This window comes from Doryrhamphus excisus, chromosome 2 (assembly GCF_030265055.1).
Source record: "Doryrhamphus excisus isolate RoL2022-K1 chromosome 2, RoL_Dexc_1.0, whole genome shotgun sequence".
Taxonomy (NCBI): domain Eukaryota; kingdom Metazoa; phylum Chordata; class Actinopteri; order Syngnathiformes; family Syngnathidae; genus Doryrhamphus; species Doryrhamphus excisus.
Window position 1 is genome coordinate 23,085,225 of NC_080467.1, and position 14,356 is coordinate 23,099,580.

A 14,356-nucleotide genomic window follows, 5' to 3' on the forward strand; every position below is an offset into this window, starting at 1 on the left:
CAAACAGCGCCCTTTGCTGTCAGGCAAGAGCAGAAACCATAAAAAGCTTACAGCACCTGGTTTTCCCAGGCGGTCTCCCATCCAAGTACTAACCAGGCCCGCCCCTGCTTAGCTTCCGAGATCAGACGAGATCGGGCGTTTTCAGGGTAGTATGGCCGTAAGCTGCCAGGGCAACTGAAAAGATCCTATTTGAAGGTGACGCAGGCCAAACTAGACTCCAGCAAAACATGTCAAACAGCGCCCTCTGCTGTCAGGCAAAAGCAGAAACCATAAAAAGCTTACAGCACCTGGTAGTCCCAGGCGGTCTCCCATCCAAGTACTAACCAGGCCCGCCCCTGCTTAGCTTCCGAGATCGGATGAGATCGGGCGTTTTCAGGGTAGTATGGCCGTAAGCTGCCAGGTCAACTGAAAAGATCCTATTTGAAGGCGACGCAGGCCAAACTAGAATCCAGCAAAAAGTGTCAAACAGCGCCCTCTGCTGTCAGGCAAGAGCAGAAACCATAAAAAACTTACAGCACCTGGTATTCCCAGGCGGTCTCCCATCCAAGTACTAACCAGGCCCGCCCCTGCTTAGCTTCCGAGATCGGACGAGTTCGGGCGTTTTCAGGGTAGTATGGCCGTAAGCTGCCAGGGCCACTGAAAAGTTCCTATTTGAAGGCGACGCAGGCCAAACTAGACTCCAGCAAAAAGTGTCAAACAGCGCCCTCTGCTTTCAGGCAAGAGCAGAAACCATAAAAAGCTTACAGCACCTGGTATTCCCAGGCGGTCTCCCATCCAAGTACTAACCAGTCCCGCCCCTGCTTTGCTTCCGAGATCGGACGAGATCGGGCAATTTCAGGGTAGTATGGCTGTAAGCTGCCAAGGCAACTGAAAAGATCCTATTTGAAGGCGACGCAGGCCAAACTAGACTCCAGCAAAAAGTTTCAAACAGCGCCCTCTGCTGTCAGGCAAGAGCAGAAACCATAAAAAGCTTACAGCACTTGTTATTCCCAGCCGGTCTCCCATCCAAGTACTAACCAGGCCCGCCCCTGCTTAGCTTCCGAGATCGGGCGTTTTCAGGGTAGTATGGCCGTAAGCTGCCAAGTCAACTGAAAAGATCCTATTTGAAGGCGACGCAGGCCAAACTAGACTCCAGCAAAAAGTGTCAAACAGCGCCCTCTGCTGTCAGGCAAGAGCAGAAACCATAAAAGGCTTACAGCACCTGGTATTCCCAGGCGGTCTCCCATCCAAGTACTAACCAGGCCCACCCCTGCTTAGCTTCCGAGATCGGACGAGATCGGGCGTTTTCAGGGTAGTATGGCCGTAAGCTGCCAGGTCAACTGAAAAGATCCTATTTGAAGGCGACGCAGGCCAAACTAGACTCCAGCAAAAAGTGTCAAACAGCGCCCTCTGCTGTCAGGCAAGAGCAGAAACCATAAAAAGCTTACAGCACCTGGTATTCCCAGGCGGTCTCCCATCCAAGTACTAACCAGGCACACCCCTGCTTAGCTTCCGAGATCAGACGAGATCGGGCGTTTTCAGGGTAGTATGGCCGTAAGCTGCCAGGTCAACTGAAAAGATCCTATTTGAAGGCGACGCAGGCCAAACTAGACTCCAGCAAAAACTGTCAAACAGCGCCCTCTGCTGTCAGGCAAGAGCAGAAACCATAAAAAGCTTACAGCACCAGGTATTCCCAGGCGGTCTCCCATCCAAGTACTAACCAGGCCCGCCCCTGCTTAGCTACCGAGATCGGACGAGTTCGGGCGTTTTCAGGGTAGTATGGCCGTAAGCTGCCAGGGCACTGAAAAGTTCCTATTTGAAGGCGACGCAGGCCAAACTAGACTCCAGCAAAAAGTGTCAAAAAGCGCCCTCTGCTTTCAGGCAAGAGCAGAAACCATAAAAAGCTTACAGCACCTGGTATTCCCAGGCGGTCTCCCATCCAAGTACTAACCAGGCCCGCCCCTGCTTAGCTTCCGAGATCGGACGAGATCGGGCGTTTTCAGGGTAGTATGGCCGTAAGCTGCCAGGGCAACTGAAAAGATCCTATTTGAAGGCGACGCAGGCCAAACTAGACTCCAGCAAAAAGTGTCAAACAGCGCCCTCTGCTGTCAGGCAAGAGCAGAAACCATAAAAAGCTTACAGCACCTGGTATTCCCAGGCGGTCTCCCATCCAAGTACTAACCAGGCCCATCCCTGCTTAGCTTCCGAGATCGGACGAGATCGGGCGTTTTCAGGGTAGTATGGCCGTAAGCTGCCAGGGCAACTGAAAAGATCCTATTTGAAGGCGACGCAGGCCAAACTAGACTCCAGCAAAAAGTGTCAAACAGCGCCCTCTGCTGTCAGGCAAGAGCAGAAACCATAAAAAGCTTACAGCACCTGGTATTCCCAGGCGGTCTCCCATCCAAGTACTAACCAGGCCCACCCCTGCTTAGCTTCCGAGATCGGATGAGATCGGGCGTTTTCAGGGTAGTATGGCCGTAAGCTGCCAGGTCAACTGAAAAGATCCTATTTGAAGGCGACGCAGGCCAAACTAGACTCCAGCAAAAAGTGTCAAACAGCGCCCTCTGCTGTCAGGCAAGAGCAGAAACCATAAAAAGCTTACAGCACCTGGTATTCCCAGGCGGTCTCCCATCCAAGTACTAACCAGGCCCGCCCCTGCTTAGCTTCCGAGATCGGGCGTTTTCAGGGTAGTATGGCCGTAAGCTGCCAGGTCAACTGAAAAGATCCTATTTGAAGGCGACGCAGGCCAAACTAGACTCCAGCAAAAAGTGTCAAACAGCGCCCTCTGCTGTCAGGCAAGAGCAGAAACCATAAAAAGCTTACAGCACCTGGTATTCCCAGGCGGTCTCCCATCCATGTACTAACCAGGCACACCCCTGCTTAGCTTCCGAGATCAGACGAGATCGGGCGTTTTCAGGGTAGTATGGCCGTAAGCTGCCAGGTCAACTGAAAAGATCCTATTTGAAGGCGACGCAGGCCAAACTAGACTCCAGCAAAAACTGTCAAACAGCGCCCTCTGCTGTCAGGCAAGAGCAGAAACCATAAAAAGCTTACAGCACCAGGTATTCCCAGGCGGTCTCCCATCCAAGTACTAACCAGGCCCGCCCCTGCTTAGCTACCGAGATCGGACGAGTTCGGGCGTTTTCAGGGTAGTATGGCCGTAAGCTGCCAGGGCAACTGAAAAGATCCTATTTGAAGGCGACGCAGGCAAAACTAGACTCCAGCAAAAAGTGTCAAACAGCGCCCTCTGCTGTCAGGCAAGAGCAGAAACCATAAAAAGCTTACAGCACCTGGTATTCCCAGGCGGTCTCCCATCCAAGTACTAACCAGGCCCGCCCCTGCTTAGCTTCCGAGATCGGGCGTTTTCAGGGTAGTATGGACGTAAGCTGCCAGGTCCACTGAAAAGATCCTATTTGAAGGCGACGCAGGCCAAACTAGACTCCAGCAAAAAGTGTCAAACAGCGCCCTCTGCTGTCAGGCAAGAGCAGAAACCATAAAAAGCTTACAGCACCTGGTATTCCCAGGCGGTCTCCCATCCAAGTACTAACCAGGCCCGCCCCTGCTTAGCTTCCGAGATCGGGCGTTTTCAGGGTAGTATGGCCGTAAGCTGCCAGGTCAACTGAAAAGATCCTATTTGAAGGCGACGCAGGCCAAACTAGACTCCAGCAAAAAGTGTCAAACAGCGCCCTCTGCTGTCAGGCAAGAGCAGAAACCATAAAAAGCTTACAGCACCTGTTATTCCCAGCCGGTCTCCCATCCAAGTACTAACCAGGCCCGCCCCTGCTTAGCTTCCGAGATCGGGCGTTTTCAGGGTAGTATGGCCGTAAGCTGCCAAGTCAACTGAAAAGATCCTATTTGAAGGCGACGCAGGCCAAACTAGACTCCAGCAAAAAGTGTCAAACAGCGCCCTCTGCTGTCAGGCAAGAGCAGAAACCATAAAAAGCTTACAGCACCTGGTATTCCCAGGCGGTCTCCCATCCAAGTACTAACCAGGCACACCCCTGCTTAGCTTCCGAGATCAGACGAGATGGGGCGTTTTCAGGGTAGTATGGCCGTAAGCTGCCAGGTCAACTGAAAAGATCCTATTTGAAGGCGACGCAGGCCAAACTAGACTCCAGCAAAAACTGTCAAACAGCGCCCTCTGCTGTCAGGCAAGAGCAGAAACCATAAAAAGCTTACAGCACCAGGTATTCCCAGGCGGTCTCCCATCCAAGTACTAACCAGGCCCGCCCCTGCTTAGCTACCGAGATCGGACAAGTTCAGGCGTTTTCAGGGTAGTATGGCCGTAAGCTGCCAGGGCACTGAAAAGTTCCTATTTGAAGGCGACGCAGGCCAAACTAGACTCCAGCAAAAAGTGTCAAAAAGCGCCCTCTGCTTTCAGGCAAGAGCAGAAACCATAAAAAGCTTACAGCACCTGGTATTCCCAGGCGGTCTCCCACCCAAGTACTAACCAGGCCCGCCCCTGCTTAGCTTCCGAGATCGGACGAGATCGGGCGTTTTCAGGGTAGTATGGCCGTAAGCTGCCAGGGCAACTGAAAAGATCCTATTTGAAGGCGACGCAGGCCAAACTAGACTCCAGCAAAAAGTGTCAAACAGCGCCCTCTGCTGTCAGGCAAGAGCAGAAACCATAAAATGCTTACAGCACCTGGTATTCCCAGGCGGTCTCCCATCCAAGTACTAACCAGGCCCACCCCTGCTTTGCTTCCGAGATCGGACGAGATCGGGCGTTTTCAGGGTAGTATGGCCGTAAGCTGCCAGGGCAACTGAAAAGATCCTATTTGAAGGCGACGCAGGCCAAACTAGACTCCAGCAAAAAGTGTCAAACAGCGCCCTCTGCTGTCAGGCAAGAGCAGAAACCATAAAAAGCTTACAGCACCTGGTATTCCCAGGCGGTGTCCCATCCAAGTACTAACCAGGCCCGCCCCTGCTTAGCTTCCGAGATTGGACGAGATCGGGCAATTTCAGCGTAGTATGGCTGTAAGCTGCCAAGGCAACTGAAAAGATCCTATTTGAAGGCGACGCAGGCCAAACTAGACTCCAGCAAAAAGTGTCAAACAGCGCCCTCTGCTGTCAGGCAAGAGCAGAAACCATAAAAAGCTTACAGCACCTGGTATTCCCTGGCGGTCTCCCATCCAAGTGCTAACCAGGCCCGCCCCTGCTTAGCTTCCGAGATCGGACGAGTTCGGGCGTTTTCAGGGTAGTATGGCCGTAAGCTGCCAGGGCCACTGAAAAGTTCCTATTTGAAGGCGACGCAGGCCAAACTAGACTCCAGCAAAAAGTGTCAAACAGCGCCCTCTGCTTTCAGGCAAGAGCAGAAACCATAAAAAGCTTACAGCACCTGGTATTCCCAGGCGGTCTCCCATCCAAGTACTAACCAGTCCCGCCCCTGCTTTGCTTCCGAGATCGGACGAGATCGGGCAATTTCAGGGTAGTATGGCTGTAAGCTGCCAAGGCAACTGAAAAGATCCTATTTGAAGGCGACGCAGGCCAAACTAGACTCCAGCAAAAAGTTTCAAACAGCGCCCTCTGCTGTCAGGCAAGAGCAGAAACCATAAAAAGCTTACAGCACTTGTTATTCCCAGCCGGTCTCCCATCCAAGTACTAACCAGGCCCGCCCCTGCTTAGCTTCCGAGATGGGGCGTTTTCAGGGTAGTATGGCCGTAAGCTGCCAAGTCAACTGAAAAGATCCTATTTGAAGGCGACGCAGGCCAAACTAGACTCCAGCAAAAAGTGTCAAACAGCGCCCTCTGCTGTCAGGCAAGAGCAGAAACCATAAAAGGCTTACAGCACCTGGTATTCCCAGGCGGTCTCCCATCCAAGTACTAACCAGGCCCACCCCTGCTTAGCTTCCGAGATCGGACGAGATCGGGCGTTTTCAGGGTAGTATGGCCGTAAGCTGCCAGGGCAACTGAAAAGATCCTATTTGAAGGCGACGCAGGCCAAACTAGACTCCAGCAAAAAGTGTCAAACAGCGCCCTCTGCTGTCAGGCAAGAGCAGAAACCATAAAAAGCTTACAGCACCTGGTATTCCCAGGCGGTCTCCCATCCAAGTACTAACCAGGCCCACCCCTGCTTAGCTTCCGAGATCAGACGAGATCGGGCATTTTCAGGGTAGTATGGCCGTAAACTGCCAGGTCAACTGAAAAGATCCTATTTGAAGGCGACGCAGGCCAAACTAGACTCCAGCAAAAAGTGTCAAACAGCGCCCTCTGCAGTCAGGCAAGAGCAGAAACCATAAAAAGCTTACAGCACCAGGTATTCCCAGGCGGTCTCCCATCCAAGTACTAACCAGGCCCGCCCCTGCTTAGCTTCCGAGATCGGACGAGTTCGGGCGTTTTCAGGGTAGTATGGCCGTAAGCTGCCAGGGCACTGAAAAGTTCCTATTTGAAGGCGATGCAGGCCAAACTAGACTCCAGCAAAAAGTGTCAAAAAGCGCCCTCTGCTTTCAGGCAAGAGCAGAAACCATAAAAAGCTTACAGCACCTGGTATTCCCAGGCGGTCTCCCATCCAAGTACTAACCAGGCCCGCCCCTGCTTAGCTTCCGAGATCGGGCGTTTTCAGGTTAGTATGGCCGTAAGCTGCCAGGTCAACTGAAAAGATCCTATTTGAAGGCGACGCAGGCCAAACTAGAATCCAGCAAAAAGTGTCAAACAGCGCCCTCTGCTTTCAGGCAAGAGCAGAAACCATAAAAAGCTTACAGCACCTGGTATTCCCAGGCGGTCTCCCATCCAAGTACTAACCAGGCCCGCCCCTGCTTAGCTTCCGAGATCGGACGAGATCGGGCGTTTCCAGGGTAGTATGGCCGTAAGCTGCCAAGTCAACTGAAAAGATCCTATTTGAAGGCGACGCAGGCCAAACTAGACTCCAGCAAAAAGTGTCAAACAGCGCCCTCTGCTGTCAGGCAAGAGCAGAAACCATAAAAGGCTTACAGCACCTGGTATTCCCAGGCGGTCTCCCATCCAAGTACTAACCAGGCCCACCCCTGCTTAGCTTCCGAGATCGGACGAGATCGGGCGTTTTCAGGGTAGTATGGCCGTAAGCTGCCAGGGCAACTGAAAAGATCCTATTTGAAGGCGACGCAGGCCAAACTAGACTCCAGCAAAAAGTGTCAAACAGCGCCCTCTGCTGTCAGGCAAGAGCAGAAACCATAAAAAGCTTACAGCACCTGGTATTCCCAGGCGGTCTCCCATCCAAGTACTAACCAGGCCCACACCTGCTTAGCTTCCGAGATCAGACGAGATCGGGTGTTTTCAGGGTAGTATGGCCGTAAGCTGCCAGGTCAACTGAAAAGATCCTATTTGAAGGCGACGCAGGCCAAACTAGACTCCAGCAAAAAGTGTCAAACAGCGCCCTCTGCTGTCAGGCAAGAGCAGAAACCATAAAAAGCTTACAGCACCAGGTATTCCCAGGCGGTCTCCCATCCAAGTACTAACCAGGCCCGCCCCTGCTTAGCTACCGAGATCGGACGAGTTCGGGCGTTTTCAGGGTAGTATGGCCGTAAGCTGCCAGGGCACTGAAAAGTTCCTATTTGAAGGCGACGCAGGCCAAACTAGACTCCAGCAAAAAGTGTCAAAAAGCGCCCTCTGCTTTCAGGCAAGAGCAGAAACCATAAAAAGCTTACAGCACCTGGTATTCCCAGGCGGTCTCCCATCCAAGTACTAACCAGGCCCGCCCCTGCTTAGCTTCCGAGATCGGACGAGATCGGGCGTTTTCAGGGTAGTATGGCCGTAAGCTGCCAGGGCAACTGAAAAGATCCTATTTGAAGGCGACGCAGGCCAAACTAGACTCCAGCAAAAAGTGTCAAACAGCGCCCTCTGCTGTCAGGCAAGAGCAGAAACCATAAAAAGCTTACAGCACCTGGTATTCCCAGGCGGTCTCCCATCCAAGTACTAACCAGGCCCATCCCTGCTTAGCTTCCGAGATCGGACGAGATCGGGCGTTTTCAGGGTAGTATGGCCGTAAGCTGCCAGGGCAACTGAAAAGATCCTATTTGAAGGCGACGCAGGCCAAACTAGACTCCAGCAAAAAGTGTCAAACAGCGCCCTCTGCTGTCAGGCAAGAGCAGAAACCATAAAAAGCTTACAGCACCTGGTATTCCCAGGCGGTCTCCCATCCAAGTACTAACCAGGCCCACCCCTGCTTAGCTTCCGAGATCGGATGAGATCGGGCGTTTTCAGGGTAGTATGGCCGTAAGCTGCCAGGTCAACTGAAAAGATCCTATTTGAAGGCGACGCAGGCCAAACTAGACTCCAGCAAAAAGTGTCAAACAGCGCCCTCTGCTGTCAGGCAAGAGCAGAAACCATAAAAAGCTTACAGCACCTGGTATTCCCAGGCGGTCTCCCATCCAAGTACTAACCAGGCCCGCCCCTGCTTAGCTTCCGAGATCGGGCGTTTTCAGGGTAGTATGGCCGTAAGCTGCCAGGTCAACTGAAAAGATCCTATTTGAAGGTGACGCAGGCCAAACTAGACTCCAGCAAAAAGTGTCAAACAGCGCCCTCTGCTGTCAGGCAAGAGCAGAAACCATAAAAAGCTTACAGCACCTGGTATTCCCAGGCGGTCTCCCATCCATGTACTAACCAGGCACACCCCTGCTTAGCTTCCGAGATCAGACGAGATCGGGCGTTTTCAGGGTAGTATGGCCGTAAGCTGCCAGGTCAACTGAAAAGATCCTATTTGAAGGCGACGCAGGCCAAACTAGACTCCAGCAAAAACTGTCAAACAGCGCCCTCTGCTGTCAGGCAAGAGCAGAAACCATAAAAAGCTTACAGCACCAGGTATTCCCAGGCGGTCTCCCATCCAAGTACTAACCAGGCCCGCCCCTGCTTAGCTACCGAGATCGGACGAGTTCGGGCGTTTTCAGGGTAGTATGGCCGTAAGCTGCCAGGGCAACTGAAAAGATCCTATTTGAAGGCGACGCAGGCAAAACTAGACTCCAGCAAAAAGTGTCAAACAGCGCCCTCTGCTGTCAGGCAAGAGCAGAAACCATAAAAAGCTTACAGCACCTGGTATTCCCAGGCGGTCTCCCATCCAAGTACTAACCAGGCCCGCCCCTGCTTAGCTTCCGAGATCGGGCGTTTTCAGGGTAGTATGGACGTAAGCTGCCAGGTCCACTGAAAAGATCCTATTTGAAGGCGACGCAGGCCAAACTAGACTCCAGCAAAAAGTGTCAAACAGCGCCCTCTGCTGTCAGGCAAGAGCAGAAACCATAAAAAGCTTACAGCACCTGGTATTCCCAGGCGGTCTCCCATCCAAGTACTAACCAGGCCCGCCCCTGCTTAGCTTCCGAGATCGGGCGTTTTCAGGGTAGTATGGCCGTAAGCTGCCAGGTCAACTGAAAAGATCCTATTTGAAGGCGACGCAGGCCAAACTAGACTCCAGCAAAAAGTGTCAAACAGCGCCCTCTGCTGTCAGGCAAGAGCAGAAACCATAAAAAGCTTACAGCACCTGTTATTCCCAGCCGGTCTCCCATCCAAGTACTAACCAGGCCCGCCCCTGCTTAGCTTCCGAGATCGGGCGTTTTCAGGGTAGTATGGCCGTAAGCTGCCAAGTCAACTGAAAAGATCCTATTTGAAGGCGACGCAGGCCAAACTAGACTCCAGCAAAAAGTGTCAAACAGCGCCCTCTGCTGTCAGGCAAGAGCAGAAACCATAAAAAGCTTACAGCACCTGGTATTCCCAGGCGGTCTCCCATCCAAGTACTAACCAGGCACACCCCTGCTTAGCTTCCAAGATCAGACGAGATGGGGCGTTTTCAGGGTAGTATGGCCGTAAGCTGCCAGGTCAACTGAAAAGATCCTATTTGAAGGCGACGCAGGCCAAACTAGACTCCAGCAAAAACTGTCAAACAGCGCCCTCTGCTGTCAGGCAAGAGCAGAAACCATAAAAAGTTTACAGCACCAGGTATTCCCAGGCGGTCTCCCATCCAAGTACTAACCAGGCCCGCCCCTGCTTAGCTACCGAGATCGGACAAGTTCAGGCGTTTTCAGGGTAGTATGGCCGTAAGCTGCCAGGGCACTGAAAAGTTCCTATTTGAAGGCGACGCAGGCCAAACTAGACTCCAGCAAAAAGTGTCAAAAAGCGCCCTCTGCTTTCAGGCAAGAGCAGAAACCATAAAAAGCTTACAGCACCTGGTATTCCCAGGCGGTCTCCCATCCAAGTACTAACCAGGCCCGCCCCTGCTTAGCTTCCGAGATCGGACGAGATCGGGCGTTTTCAGGGTAGTATGGACGTAAGCTGCCAGGGCAACTGAAAAGATCCTATTTGAAGGCGACGCAGGCCAAACTAGACTCCAGCAAAAAGTGTCAAACAGCGCCCTCTGCTGTCAGGCAAGAGCAGAAACCATAAAATGCTTACAGCACCTGGTATTCCCAGGCGGTCTCCCATCCAAGTACTAACCAGGCCCACCCCTGCTTTGCTTCCGAGATCGGACGAGATCGGGCGTTTTCAGGGTAGTATGGCCGTAAGCTGCCAGGGCAACTGAAAAGATCCTATTTGAAGGCGACGCAGGCCAAACTAGACTCCAGCAAAAAGTGTCAAACAGCGCCCTCTGCTGTCAGGCAAGAGCAGAAACCATAAAAAGCTTACAGCACCTGGTATTCCCAGGCGGTGTCCCATCCAAGTACTAACCAGGCCCGCCCCTGCTTAGCTTCCGAGATTGGACGAGATCGGGCAATTTCAGCGTAGTATGGCTGTAAGCTGCCAAGGCAACTGAAAAGATCCTATTTGAAGGCGACGCAGGCCAAACTAGACTCCAGCAAAAAGTGTCAAACAGCGCCCTCTGCTGTCAGGCAAGAGCAGAAACCATAAAAAGCTTACAGCACCTGGTATTCCCAGGCGGTCTCCCATCCAAGTACTAACCAGGCCCGCCCCTGCTTAGCTTCCGAGATCGGACGAGTTCGGGCGTTTTCAGGGTAGTATGGCCGTAAGCTGCCAGGGCCACTGAAAAGTTCCTATTTGAAGGCGACGCAGGCCAAACTAGACTCCAGCAAAAAGTGTCAAACAGCGCCCTCTGCTTTCAGGCAAGAGCAGAAACCATAAAAAGCTTACAGCACCTGGTATTCCCAGGCGGTCTCCCATCCAAGTACTAACCAGTCCCGCCCCTGCTTTGCTTCCGAGATCGGACGAGATCGGGCAATTTCAGGGTAGTATGGCTGTAAGCTGCCAAGGCAACTGAAAAGATCCTATTTGAAGGCGACGCAGGCCAAACTAGACTCCAGCAAAAAGTTTCAAACAGCGCCCTCTGCTGTCAGGCAAGAGCAGAAACCATAAAAAGCTTACAGCACTTGTTATTCCCAGCCGGTCTCCCATCCAAGTACTAACCAGGCCCGCCCCTGCTTAGCTTCCGAGATCGGGCGTTTTCAGGGTAGTATGGCCGTAAGCTGCCAAGTCAACTGAAAAGATCCTATTTGAAGGCGACGCAGGCCAAACTAGACTCCAGCAAAAAGTGTCAAACAGCGCCCTCTGCTGTCAGGCAAGAGCAGAAACCATAAAAGGCTTACAGCACCTGGTATTCCCAGGCGGTCTCCCATCCAAGTACTAACCAGGCCCACCCCTGCTTAGCTTCCGAGATCGGACGAGATCGGGCGTTTTCAGGGTAGTATGGCCGTAAGCTGCCAGGGCAACTGAAAAGATCCTATTTGAAGGCGACGCAGGCCAAACTAGACTCCAGCAAAAAGTGTCAAACAGCGCCCTCTGCTGTCAGGCAAGAGCAGAAACCATAAAAAGCTTACAGCACCTGGTATTCCCAGGCGGTCTCCCATCCAAGTACTAACCAGGCCCACCCCTGCTTAGCTTCCGAGATCAGACGAGATCGGGCATTTTCAGGGTAGTATGGCCGTAAGCTGCCAGGTCAACTGAAAAGATCCTATTTGAAGGCGACGCAGGCCAAACTAGACTCCAGCAAAAAGTGTCAAACAGCGCCCTCTGCAGTCAGGCAAGAGCAGAAACCATAAAAAGCTTACAGCACCAGGTATTCCCAGGCGGTCTCCCATCCAAGTACTAACCAGGCCCGCCCCTGCTTAGCTTCCGAGATCGGACGAGTTCGGGCGTTTTCAGGGTAGTATGGCCGTAAGCTGCCAGGGCACTGAAAAGTTCCTATTTGAAGGCGATGCAGGCCAAACTAGACTCCAGCAAAAAGTGTCAAAAAGCGCCCTCTGCTTTCAGGCAAGAGCAGAAACCATAAAAAGCTTACAGCACCTGGTATTCCCAGGCGGTCTCCCATCCAAGTACTAACCAGGCCCGCCCCTGCTTAGCTTCCGAGATCGGGCGTTTTCAGGTTAGTATGGCCGTAAGCTGCCAAGTCAACTGAAAAGATCCTATTTGAAGGCGACGCAGGCCAAACTAGACTCCAGCAAAAAGTGTCAAACAGCGCCCTCTGCTGTCAGGCAAGAGCAGAAACCATAAAAGGCTTACAGCACCTGGTATTCCCAGGCGGTCTCCCATCCAAGTACTAACCAGGCCCACCCCTGCTTAGCTTCCGAGATCGGACGAGATCGGGCGTTTTCAGGGTAGTATGGCCGTAAGCTGCCAGGGCAACTGAAAAGATCCTATTTGAAGGCGACGCAGGCCAAACTAGACTCCAGCAAAAAGTGTCAAACAGCGCCCTCTGCTGTCAGGCAAGAGCAGAAACCATAAAAAGCTTACAGCACCTGGTATTCCCAGGCGGTCTCCCATCCAAGTACTAACCAGGCCCACACCTGCTTAGCTTCCGAGATCAGACGAGATCGGGTGTTTTCAGGGTAGTATGGCCGTAAGCTGCCAGGTCAACTGAAAAGATCCTATTTGAAGGCGACGCAGGCCAAACTAGACTCCAGCAAAAAGTGTCAAACAGCGCCCTCTGCTGTCAGGCAAGAGCAGAAACCATAAAAAGCTTACAGCACCAGGTATTCCCAGGCGGTCTCCCATCCAAGTACTAACCAGGCCCGCCCCTGCTTAGCTTCCGAGATCGGACGAGTTCGGGCGTTTTCAGGGTAGTATGGCCGTAAGCTGCCAGGGCACTGAAAAGTTCCTATTTGAAGGCGACGCAGGCCAAACTAGACTCCAGCAAAAAGTGTCAAAAAGCGCCCTCTGCTTTCAGGCAAGAGCAGAAACCATAAAAAGCTTACAGCACCTGGTATTCCCAGGCGGTCACCCATCCAAGTACTAACCAGGCCCGCCCCTGCTTAGCTTCCGAGATCGGGCGTTTTCAGGTTAGTATGGCCGTAAGCTGCCAGGTCAACTGAAAAGATCCTATTTGAAGGCGACGCAGGCCAAACTAGAATCCAGCAAAAAGTGTCAAACAGCGCCCTCTGCTTTCAGGCAAGAGCAGAAACCATAAAAAGCTTACAGCACCAGGTATTCCCAGGCGGTCTCCCATCCAAGTACTAACCAGGCCCGCCCCTGCTTAGCTACCGAGATCGGACGAGTTCAGGCGTTTTCAGGGTAGTATGGCTGTAAGCTGCCAGGGCACTGAAAAGTTCCTATTTGAAGGCGACGCAGGCCAAACTAGACTCCAGCAAAAAGTGTCAAAAAGCGCCCTCTGCTTTCAGGCAAGAGCAGAAACCATAAAAAGCTTACAGCACCTGGTATTCCCAGGCGGTCTCCCATCCAAGTACTAACCAGGCCCGCCCCTGCTTAGCTTCCGAGATCGGACGAGATCGGGCGTTTTCAGGGTAGTATGGCCGTAAGCTGCCAGGGCAACTGAAAAGATCCTATTTGAAGGCGACGCAGGCCAAACTAGACTCCAGCAAAAAGTGTCAAACAGCGCCCTCTGCTGTCAGGCAAGAGCAGAAACCATAAAAAGCTTACAGCACCTGGTATTCCCAGGCGGTCTCCCATCCAAGTACTAACCAGGCCCACCCCTGCTTTGCTTCCGAGATCGGACGAGATCGGGCGTTTTCAGGGTAGTATGGCCGTAAGCTGCCAGGGCAACTGAAAAGATCCTATTTGAAGGCGACGCAGGCCAAACTAGACTCCAGCAAAAAGTGTCAAACAGCGCCCTCTGCTGTCAGGCAAGAGCAGAAACCATAAAAAGCTTACAGCACCTGGTATTCCCAGGCGGTGTCCCATCCAAGTACTAACCAGGCCCGCCCCTGCTTAGCTTCCGAGATTGGACGAGATCGGGCAATTTCAGCGTAGTATGGCTGTAAGCTGCCAAGGCAACTGAAAAGATCCTATTTGAAGGCGACGCAGGCCAAACTAGACTCCAGCAAAAAGTGTCAAACAGCGCCCTCTGCTGTCAGGCAAGAGCAGAAACCATAAAAAGCTTACAGCACCTGGTATTCCCAGGCGGTCTCCCATCCAAGTACTAACCAGGCCCGCCCCTGCTTAGCTTCCGAGATCGGACGAGTTCGGGCGTTTTCAGGGTAGTATGGCCGTAAGCTGCCAGGGCCACTGAAAAG

At 52.6% G+C, this 14,356-nt stretch overlaps 49 non-coding genes and 14 pseudogenes across 49 annotated transcripts; all 63 read right to left on the reverse strand.

Annotated features, from left to right (window-relative positions):
* Nucleotides 1-44: 44 nt before the first annotated feature.
* LOC131123208 (5S ribosomal RNA) lies at nucleotides 45-163 on the reverse strand. The gene has a single exon (XR_009128698.1). It is a non-coding gene; the product is annotated as a 5S ribosomal RNA (ribosomal RNA).
* Nucleotides 164-275: 112 nt separating this feature from the next.
* Nucleotides 276-394, reverse strand: LOC131120571 (5S ribosomal RNA). Its single transcript, XR_009127123.1, has one exon. It is a non-coding gene; the product is annotated as a 5S ribosomal RNA (ribosomal RNA).
* Nucleotides 395-506: 112 nt separating this feature from the next.
* On the reverse strand, nucleotides 507-625 carry LOC131120673 (5S ribosomal RNA). Its single transcript, XR_009127223.1, has one exon. It is a non-coding gene; the product is annotated as a 5S ribosomal RNA (ribosomal RNA).
* Nucleotides 626-737: 112 nt separating this feature from the next.
* On the reverse strand, nucleotides 738-856 carry LOC131121771 (5S ribosomal RNA). Its single transcript, XR_009128267.1, has one exon. It is a non-coding gene; the product is annotated as a 5S ribosomal RNA (ribosomal RNA).
* Nucleotides 857-968: 112 nt separating this feature from the next.
* LOC131123649 (5S ribosomal RNA) lies at nucleotides 969-1,077 on the reverse strand (annotated as a pseudogene).
* A 112-nt stretch (nucleotides 1,078-1,189) lies between these two features.
* Nucleotides 1,190-1,308, reverse strand: LOC131120546 (5S ribosomal RNA). Its single transcript, XR_009127099.1, has one exon. It is a non-coding gene; the product is annotated as a 5S ribosomal RNA (ribosomal RNA).
* Nucleotides 1,309-1,420: 112 nt separating this feature from the next.
* Nucleotides 1,421-1,539, reverse strand: LOC131120707 (5S ribosomal RNA). Its single transcript, XR_009127256.1, has one exon. It is a non-coding gene; the product is annotated as a 5S ribosomal RNA (ribosomal RNA).
* A 112-nt stretch (nucleotides 1,540-1,651) lies between these two features.
* On the reverse strand, nucleotides 1,652-1,770 carry LOC131120659 (5S ribosomal RNA). The gene has a single exon (XR_009127209.1). It is a non-coding gene; the product is annotated as a 5S ribosomal RNA (ribosomal RNA).
* Nucleotides 1,771-1,881: 111 nt separating this feature from the next.
* On the reverse strand, nucleotides 1,882-2,000 carry LOC131122040 (5S ribosomal RNA). Its single transcript, XR_009128513.1, has one exon. It is a non-coding gene; the product is annotated as a 5S ribosomal RNA (ribosomal RNA).
* A 112-nt stretch (nucleotides 2,001-2,112) lies between these two features.
* On the reverse strand, nucleotides 2,113-2,231 carry LOC131120364 (5S ribosomal RNA). Its single transcript, XR_009126920.1, has one exon. It is a non-coding gene; the product is annotated as a 5S ribosomal RNA (ribosomal RNA).
* Nucleotides 2,232-2,343: 112 nt separating this feature from the next.
* On the reverse strand, nucleotides 2,344-2,462 carry LOC131124118 (5S ribosomal RNA). The gene has a single exon (XR_009128795.1). It is a non-coding gene; the product is annotated as a 5S ribosomal RNA (ribosomal RNA).
* Nucleotides 2,463-2,574: 112 nt separating this feature from the next.
* On the reverse strand, nucleotides 2,575-2,683 carry LOC131122398 (5S ribosomal RNA; annotated as a pseudogene).
* Nucleotides 2,684-2,795: 112 nt separating this feature from the next.
* LOC131121339 (5S ribosomal RNA) lies at nucleotides 2,796-2,914 on the reverse strand. Its single transcript, XR_009127854.1, has one exon. It is a non-coding gene; the product is annotated as a 5S ribosomal RNA (ribosomal RNA).
* A 112-nt stretch (nucleotides 2,915-3,026) lies between these two features.
* Nucleotides 3,027-3,145, reverse strand: LOC131120660 (5S ribosomal RNA). The gene has a single exon (XR_009127210.1). It is a non-coding gene; the product is annotated as a 5S ribosomal RNA (ribosomal RNA).
* Nucleotides 3,146-3,257: 112 nt separating this feature from the next.
* LOC131123042 (5S ribosomal RNA) lies at nucleotides 3,258-3,366 on the reverse strand (annotated as a pseudogene).
* Nucleotides 3,367-3,478: 112 nt separating this feature from the next.
* Nucleotides 3,479-3,587, reverse strand: LOC131122401 (5S ribosomal RNA; annotated as a pseudogene).
* A 112-nt stretch (nucleotides 3,588-3,699) lies between these two features.
* Nucleotides 3,700-3,808, reverse strand: LOC131123236 (5S ribosomal RNA; annotated as a pseudogene).
* Nucleotides 3,809-3,920: 112 nt separating this feature from the next.
* LOC131121751 (5S ribosomal RNA) lies at nucleotides 3,921-4,039 on the reverse strand. Its single transcript, XR_009128247.1, has one exon. It is a non-coding gene; the product is annotated as a 5S ribosomal RNA (ribosomal RNA).
* Nucleotides 4,040-4,151: 112 nt separating this feature from the next.
* Nucleotides 4,152-4,270, reverse strand: LOC131121649 (5S ribosomal RNA). The gene has a single exon (XR_009128148.1). It is a non-coding gene; the product is annotated as a 5S ribosomal RNA (ribosomal RNA).
* Nucleotides 4,271-4,381: 111 nt separating this feature from the next.
* LOC131122979 (5S ribosomal RNA) lies at nucleotides 4,382-4,500 on the reverse strand. Its single transcript, XR_009128674.1, has one exon. It is a non-coding gene; the product is annotated as a 5S ribosomal RNA (ribosomal RNA).
* A 112-nt stretch (nucleotides 4,501-4,612) lies between these two features.
* LOC131124080 (5S ribosomal RNA) lies at nucleotides 4,613-4,731 on the reverse strand. The gene has a single exon (XR_009128785.1). It is a non-coding gene; the product is annotated as a 5S ribosomal RNA (ribosomal RNA).
* A 112-nt stretch (nucleotides 4,732-4,843) lies between these two features.
* LOC131122156 (5S ribosomal RNA) lies at nucleotides 4,844-4,962 on the reverse strand. Its single transcript, XR_009128547.1, has one exon. It is a non-coding gene; the product is annotated as a 5S ribosomal RNA (ribosomal RNA).
* A 112-nt stretch (nucleotides 4,963-5,074) lies between these two features.
* LOC131121639 (5S ribosomal RNA) lies at nucleotides 5,075-5,193 on the reverse strand. The gene has a single exon (XR_009128139.1). It is a non-coding gene; the product is annotated as a 5S ribosomal RNA (ribosomal RNA).
* Nucleotides 5,194-5,305: 112 nt separating this feature from the next.
* LOC131121772 (5S ribosomal RNA) lies at nucleotides 5,306-5,424 on the reverse strand. The gene has a single exon (XR_009128268.1). It is a non-coding gene; the product is annotated as a 5S ribosomal RNA (ribosomal RNA).
* A 112-nt stretch (nucleotides 5,425-5,536) lies between these two features.
* Nucleotides 5,537-5,645, reverse strand: LOC131124015 (5S ribosomal RNA; annotated as a pseudogene).
* A 112-nt stretch (nucleotides 5,646-5,757) lies between these two features.
* LOC131120558 (5S ribosomal RNA) lies at nucleotides 5,758-5,876 on the reverse strand. Its single transcript, XR_009127110.1, has one exon. It is a non-coding gene; the product is annotated as a 5S ribosomal RNA (ribosomal RNA).
* A 112-nt stretch (nucleotides 5,877-5,988) lies between these two features.
* LOC131120345 (5S ribosomal RNA) lies at nucleotides 5,989-6,107 on the reverse strand. Its single transcript, XR_009126902.1, has one exon. It is a non-coding gene; the product is annotated as a 5S ribosomal RNA (ribosomal RNA).
* A 112-nt stretch (nucleotides 6,108-6,219) lies between these two features.
* LOC131120289 (5S ribosomal RNA) lies at nucleotides 6,220-6,338 on the reverse strand. Its single transcript, XR_009126847.1, has one exon. It is a non-coding gene; the product is annotated as a 5S ribosomal RNA (ribosomal RNA).
* Nucleotides 6,339-6,449: 111 nt separating this feature from the next.
* Nucleotides 6,450-6,558, reverse strand: LOC131123014 (5S ribosomal RNA; annotated as a pseudogene).
* A 112-nt stretch (nucleotides 6,559-6,670) lies between these two features.
* On the reverse strand, nucleotides 6,671-6,789 carry LOC131122457 (5S ribosomal RNA). The gene has a single exon (XR_009128620.1). It is a non-coding gene; the product is annotated as a 5S ribosomal RNA (ribosomal RNA).
* A 112-nt stretch (nucleotides 6,790-6,901) lies between these two features.
* LOC131120570 (5S ribosomal RNA) lies at nucleotides 6,902-7,020 on the reverse strand. The gene has a single exon (XR_009127122.1). It is a non-coding gene; the product is annotated as a 5S ribosomal RNA (ribosomal RNA).
* A 112-nt stretch (nucleotides 7,021-7,132) lies between these two features.
* LOC131124261 (5S ribosomal RNA) lies at nucleotides 7,133-7,251 on the reverse strand. Its single transcript, XR_009128919.1, has one exon. It is a non-coding gene; the product is annotated as a 5S ribosomal RNA (ribosomal RNA).
* Nucleotides 7,252-7,363: 112 nt separating this feature from the next.
* LOC131120661 (5S ribosomal RNA) lies at nucleotides 7,364-7,482 on the reverse strand. The gene has a single exon (XR_009127211.1). It is a non-coding gene; the product is annotated as a 5S ribosomal RNA (ribosomal RNA).
* A 111-nt stretch (nucleotides 7,483-7,593) lies between these two features.
* On the reverse strand, nucleotides 7,594-7,712 carry LOC131122052 (5S ribosomal RNA). Its single transcript, XR_009128515.1, has one exon. It is a non-coding gene; the product is annotated as a 5S ribosomal RNA (ribosomal RNA).
* Nucleotides 7,713-7,824: 112 nt separating this feature from the next.
* Nucleotides 7,825-7,943, reverse strand: LOC131120375 (5S ribosomal RNA). The gene has a single exon (XR_009126931.1). It is a non-coding gene; the product is annotated as a 5S ribosomal RNA (ribosomal RNA).
* Nucleotides 7,944-8,055: 112 nt separating this feature from the next.
* Nucleotides 8,056-8,174, reverse strand: LOC131124177 (5S ribosomal RNA). The gene has a single exon (XR_009128836.1). It is a non-coding gene; the product is annotated as a 5S ribosomal RNA (ribosomal RNA).
* A 112-nt stretch (nucleotides 8,175-8,286) lies between these two features.
* LOC131122402 (5S ribosomal RNA) lies at nucleotides 8,287-8,395 on the reverse strand (annotated as a pseudogene).
* Nucleotides 8,396-8,507: 112 nt separating this feature from the next.
* Nucleotides 8,508-8,626, reverse strand: LOC131121340 (5S ribosomal RNA). Its single transcript, XR_009127855.1, has one exon. It is a non-coding gene; the product is annotated as a 5S ribosomal RNA (ribosomal RNA).
* Nucleotides 8,627-8,738: 112 nt separating this feature from the next.
* LOC131120662 (5S ribosomal RNA) lies at nucleotides 8,739-8,857 on the reverse strand. Its single transcript, XR_009127212.1, has one exon. It is a non-coding gene; the product is annotated as a 5S ribosomal RNA (ribosomal RNA).
* Nucleotides 8,858-8,969: 112 nt separating this feature from the next.
* On the reverse strand, nucleotides 8,970-9,078 carry LOC131123043 (5S ribosomal RNA; annotated as a pseudogene).
* A 112-nt stretch (nucleotides 9,079-9,190) lies between these two features.
* Nucleotides 9,191-9,299, reverse strand: LOC131122403 (5S ribosomal RNA; annotated as a pseudogene).
* Nucleotides 9,300-9,411: 112 nt separating this feature from the next.
* On the reverse strand, nucleotides 9,412-9,520 carry LOC131123237 (5S ribosomal RNA; annotated as a pseudogene).
* Nucleotides 9,521-9,632: 112 nt separating this feature from the next.
* Nucleotides 9,633-9,751, reverse strand: LOC131121748 (5S ribosomal RNA). The gene has a single exon (XR_009128244.1). It is a non-coding gene; the product is annotated as a 5S ribosomal RNA (ribosomal RNA).
* A 112-nt stretch (nucleotides 9,752-9,863) lies between these two features.
* Nucleotides 9,864-9,982, reverse strand: LOC131121977 (5S ribosomal RNA). Its single transcript, XR_009128467.1, has one exon. It is a non-coding gene; the product is annotated as a 5S ribosomal RNA (ribosomal RNA).
* Nucleotides 9,983-10,093: 111 nt separating this feature from the next.
* Nucleotides 10,094-10,212, reverse strand: LOC131120502 (5S ribosomal RNA). Its single transcript, XR_009127055.1, has one exon. It is a non-coding gene; the product is annotated as a 5S ribosomal RNA (ribosomal RNA).
* Nucleotides 10,213-10,324: 112 nt separating this feature from the next.
* On the reverse strand, nucleotides 10,325-10,443 carry LOC131124091 (5S ribosomal RNA). The gene has a single exon (XR_009128786.1). It is a non-coding gene; the product is annotated as a 5S ribosomal RNA (ribosomal RNA).
* A 112-nt stretch (nucleotides 10,444-10,555) lies between these two features.
* On the reverse strand, nucleotides 10,556-10,674 carry LOC131122158 (5S ribosomal RNA). Its single transcript, XR_009128549.1, has one exon. It is a non-coding gene; the product is annotated as a 5S ribosomal RNA (ribosomal RNA).
* Nucleotides 10,675-10,786: 112 nt separating this feature from the next.
* Nucleotides 10,787-10,905, reverse strand: LOC131120135 (5S ribosomal RNA). The gene has a single exon (XR_009126696.1). It is a non-coding gene; the product is annotated as a 5S ribosomal RNA (ribosomal RNA).
* Nucleotides 10,906-11,017: 112 nt separating this feature from the next.
* Nucleotides 11,018-11,136, reverse strand: LOC131121773 (5S ribosomal RNA). Its single transcript, XR_009128269.1, has one exon. It is a non-coding gene; the product is annotated as a 5S ribosomal RNA (ribosomal RNA).
* A 112-nt stretch (nucleotides 11,137-11,248) lies between these two features.
* Nucleotides 11,249-11,357, reverse strand: LOC131123651 (5S ribosomal RNA; annotated as a pseudogene).
* Nucleotides 11,358-11,469: 112 nt separating this feature from the next.
* Nucleotides 11,470-11,588, reverse strand: LOC131120582 (5S ribosomal RNA). The gene has a single exon (XR_009127133.1). It is a non-coding gene; the product is annotated as a 5S ribosomal RNA (ribosomal RNA).
* A 112-nt stretch (nucleotides 11,589-11,700) lies between these two features.
* LOC131123813 (5S ribosomal RNA) lies at nucleotides 11,701-11,819 on the reverse strand. Its single transcript, XR_009128757.1, has one exon. It is a non-coding gene; the product is annotated as a 5S ribosomal RNA (ribosomal RNA).
* Nucleotides 11,820-11,931: 112 nt separating this feature from the next.
* On the reverse strand, nucleotides 11,932-12,050 carry LOC131120290 (5S ribosomal RNA). The gene has a single exon (XR_009126848.1). It is a non-coding gene; the product is annotated as a 5S ribosomal RNA (ribosomal RNA).
* A 111-nt stretch (nucleotides 12,051-12,161) lies between these two features.
* LOC131123015 (5S ribosomal RNA) lies at nucleotides 12,162-12,270 on the reverse strand (annotated as a pseudogene).
* A 112-nt stretch (nucleotides 12,271-12,382) lies between these two features.
* LOC131120594 (5S ribosomal RNA) lies at nucleotides 12,383-12,501 on the reverse strand. Its single transcript, XR_009127144.1, has one exon. It is a non-coding gene; the product is annotated as a 5S ribosomal RNA (ribosomal RNA).
* A 112-nt stretch (nucleotides 12,502-12,613) lies between these two features.
* On the reverse strand, nucleotides 12,614-12,732 carry LOC131124262 (5S ribosomal RNA). The gene has a single exon (XR_009128920.1). It is a non-coding gene; the product is annotated as a 5S ribosomal RNA (ribosomal RNA).
* Nucleotides 12,733-12,844: 112 nt separating this feature from the next.
* On the reverse strand, nucleotides 12,845-12,963 carry LOC131120291 (5S ribosomal RNA). Its single transcript, XR_009126849.1, has one exon. It is a non-coding gene; the product is annotated as a 5S ribosomal RNA (ribosomal RNA).
* A 111-nt stretch (nucleotides 12,964-13,074) lies between these two features.
* LOC131122928 (5S ribosomal RNA) lies at nucleotides 13,075-13,183 on the reverse strand (annotated as a pseudogene).
* Nucleotides 13,184-13,295: 112 nt separating this feature from the next.
* LOC131121140 (5S ribosomal RNA) lies at nucleotides 13,296-13,414 on the reverse strand. Its single transcript, XR_009127675.1, has one exon. It is a non-coding gene; the product is annotated as a 5S ribosomal RNA (ribosomal RNA).
* A 111-nt stretch (nucleotides 13,415-13,525) lies between these two features.
* LOC131122064 (5S ribosomal RNA) lies at nucleotides 13,526-13,644 on the reverse strand. Its single transcript, XR_009128517.1, has one exon. It is a non-coding gene; the product is annotated as a 5S ribosomal RNA (ribosomal RNA).
* A 112-nt stretch (nucleotides 13,645-13,756) lies between these two features.
* LOC131123578 (5S ribosomal RNA) lies at nucleotides 13,757-13,875 on the reverse strand. The gene has a single exon (XR_009128734.1). It is a non-coding gene; the product is annotated as a 5S ribosomal RNA (ribosomal RNA).
* Nucleotides 13,876-13,987: 112 nt separating this feature from the next.
* Nucleotides 13,988-14,106, reverse strand: LOC131122159 (5S ribosomal RNA). Its single transcript, XR_009128550.1, has one exon. It is a non-coding gene; the product is annotated as a 5S ribosomal RNA (ribosomal RNA).
* Nucleotides 14,107-14,218: 112 nt separating this feature from the next.
* On the reverse strand, nucleotides 14,219-14,337 carry LOC131120136 (5S ribosomal RNA). The gene has a single exon (XR_009126697.1). It is a non-coding gene; the product is annotated as a 5S ribosomal RNA (ribosomal RNA).
* Between the last annotated feature and the right edge of the window lie 19 nt (nucleotides 14,338-14,356).